The sequence below is a fragment of the Glossina fuscipes genome, unplaced genomic scaffold (genome assembly GCF_014805625.2).
Source record: "Glossina fuscipes isolate IAEA_lab_2018 unplaced genomic scaffold, Yale_Gfus_2 0, whole genome shotgun sequence".
Taxonomy (NCBI): domain Eukaryota; kingdom Metazoa; phylum Arthropoda; class Insecta; order Diptera; family Glossinidae; genus Glossina; species Glossina fuscipes.
Window position 1 is genome coordinate 34105370 of NW_023998414.1, and position 3440 is coordinate 34108809.

The window sequence follows — 3440 nt, forward strand, 5'->3', positions numbered from 1 at the left end:
TTTTTTTTTTTTTTTTTTTTTTTTTTTTTTTTTTTTTATAAAACCATATATTATATGGTGCCACATGGTGTCACGAGGAGTCACGAGTTTTGTGATCCTAAACAAATACCCCACTTAAACGCATAGCTACTGTGGTGTGAGTAGAGATCCTCTTATCCCGGCGAATAAGTCCATTCGAATATATTGCAGATGCGATGACGCAAGAGATTTTCAAATAATATATCATCTAATGTAGAGGCCGATCTTAAAGTATCGAAAGATATTTAATTAATATGTGTAGTGTTTACTTTTATATATAAAAGTCTTAAAGTAACGGAACTTTTTTTTTTTCTCCTTTTTTCTCCTTTTTTATCATACACTGCAAGATTAGGTTTTTTTTTTGTTTTTTTTTTTTTTTTTGCTTTATTCCTTCCAACATATTCTGCTTCGGTGTGACCTTTTTCTGCTTTCTAATAAACGGCAGCGTGGAAGCCTGAAAGTGAATGAATACGAGAACGAATGACATTTTGGTCGGAAAAATTAAGTTTAATCAAATCGTTGACTGCATTTCTGTATAAATTTACTTTTGATTCTTTTTTTTCGTTTTTTCTTCTTTTGTTTTGTTTTTTTTTTTTTTTTTGCATTGATATAATTATGACGCGTTTGTGTAAAATGTGAACCACATCGTAAACCACCAATCACGCGTCCATCCCTAATGAAAAGTATGGCAACAGAGCTGAGTGGAGGATGGATGTGTTATGGCATAGCTTGGTATGCTTTTGCTTGGGATTTTTTTTGCTTTTTTTGTTTTTTCTTTTTTCTTGCTTTGTTTTGTTTTGTAAAATGTGTGCGGTAAGCATTTCCATAGAGCGGTGCGGTAAAATTTGTTTTTTTTTTTTTTTTTGTTCCTCAAAAGGAAAACTGATGAAATAAGTTGATAAGTGTATAACACACAGACAAGAGTGTGAGGTTGCACTTTGCATTGTTGATTACAGACACACAGTCACTCAAACTTGTAGTGAAATGCTGACGATAATGTACGCTCAGGGTATAAAAAAGCGGTGAGTGTTGGCAATTTTGATCATGTTATGTTAATAATACATTGCAGGTTTGCTTTTGTGTGTGTGTGTGTGTGTGTTTGTGTGTTTGTGTGTTTGTATGTTTGTGTATTTGTATATTTGTGTATACCTAAAACGATAAGTGTTAAATTAAAAATAGAAATCAATAAGCCTCACACACACACACATACCTATATAAATGATAATATGTCAAGAGTAATTGATTGATTTCTCGTTTTGCTGCAAACATAATTCGTCTACAGATCGAATACAAGCTAATATTTATAATTAATTCATAGATTAATCACTTACGTTAGTAAATCTTAAGTTTTACAAGAGAGATTGTAACGTCCGCATAGCCATGCCTAAAATCTTATGAAGCACTATTCCCTATACAAATTTCTTTTTTACATGATTGGGTTAAGGTGATGACCTGGATTCATATAGAAAAAGCAGATACTTGGCTCGCAGACACGATTAATAATTTTGAAACATTTTTTTCTTTCTATTTTTTTGTTTTCACAGCGTGTGTGAGCCCGAGCCCCATCTAAAAGCTATGCCTGTCTATGGGCAAGCAAGCAAACACTTGCTACACTTTAAACCAGCTGAACCCCACGTGGAACTCCCAGAATGGCCGTTTCTTCTCGTCAGGCCGAAGATGGGGGCGTGATATAAGAAATAAAACATGGAACAAAGACACAAAGTGGCACCGCTGCCTTTGTGTAGCTTTGTGTAACTCAATCGAAAGCAACTGCTTTCCCAAAATGAGAAAAATATTTTTGAAAAAAAGAAAGAGAAGTCGATATATTTTATAATATCACTTCGCCCAAAGCGTTTTTTCCTTTCGATTCGACCAATCGTTGATAAGAAGTCCATGGAATTCTTCAAGAAAATTCGAGAAAGTTTAACGATATCTCCGCGAAGCGGATACTATGACAATATTCGGTTATCAGATAAATTGAAATGAATGTGAACAATTTAATCGACTTACTTTCCATCGGTGAATCGCTGCTGAAACGAAAGAAATTCGAACACTTTCTGAAACGTCTGCTAACCAATGATATAAATAAAATGAATGAAGTTCTACGAACGACTTATATGGACACGTTTTAGTAAAATGCTCTTGTGTTTTAGATAGAATTGAAAAGGAGCATGAACCTGATCTGAGTCGAGTGATCCAATGCGCGATTGTCGACAATCAATTTAGTTTAAGCGTATAATTGAGGGAAAGTATACAGAATTGATCAATAGGTAAGGCGTCGACTTTCATTACGCTTATGCCAGATCGCATATATCTTTAGTGATTTCGTAAAAACTGTTACTGCGTTTAATCCCGGACCTTGTTCCCTCCGATTACCATTTGGTTTGATCTTTGCAAACTTTTATTCATTTTAAAGGCATGACTTCAAAAGCGATTTGCAGATAACATTTGCTTCAGTTTTTTACACACACACAGAAAACCTCGACACTTTCACAGTGATAGCATAATAGTCTTGGCCGAAAAACGGGTAAGGATTATCGGCCGAAATGTCACTTTCATCTAAAATAGAAAAAAAAAAGAATTTTTAAATTTTATTGATAAAATGTATTGAACTTATCCCGTTATTCGAATTCCCGTTTTTTTTTTTTTTTTTTTTAACCCGAAAATTATATTGACGTTGTCTTCTAATTAGATTACTTGCTATTAAAATGAAAAGTTTTTGGAAAGTCAGCGCAAAGGTAATGTGCTCTTAAAACAAAAACAAAAAAAAAAAATAAAAAAAAAAACGCCATGATCTCTAATAATTGATATAAACATTAAAGCTTAGAGATCGAGTGTCCTTTAAATTGATCTCAGTCAAGCTTTGTCGATCCAATTACCTATATATAGAAAAAGTTAAATTGTGTTGTTCGAAGATTATCCGATGAAAAAGTTAAGTTTTTGTTCGTGCTTGTACATTGCTCTGATCTGAAATTTCGATTTTTCAACCGAAAGTAAACACAAGCGTAATATCCCAAATAGGCTTAAAGTCATTAGTTTCCCTATAATAAACATTATATTTAGAAGTGAAGATATCCTAAAAAAAAAAAAGAAGAAAATTGTTTCACCTTAAACACGATTATGTTTTAATATCGATTTTTGTTCTTGTTTGTGTCATATTGTAGATTGAGCGTATATCGTATGGGCAGATATCACAAAATTTTTTCAATCATCTTGCATTGCTCGTTTAAATGTCATTTAATCCATTTCTTCATTTGGAAGCAGAAAAGCAAACATAACAAAATTTTAAGTTAACAATAACCGGATATTTGTGATATAAACGAAACGAAACGTGTGCCTAAGTGTATTTACACATATACAAGTATACATTAATACATATATATATATATATATATATATATATATATATATATATATATATA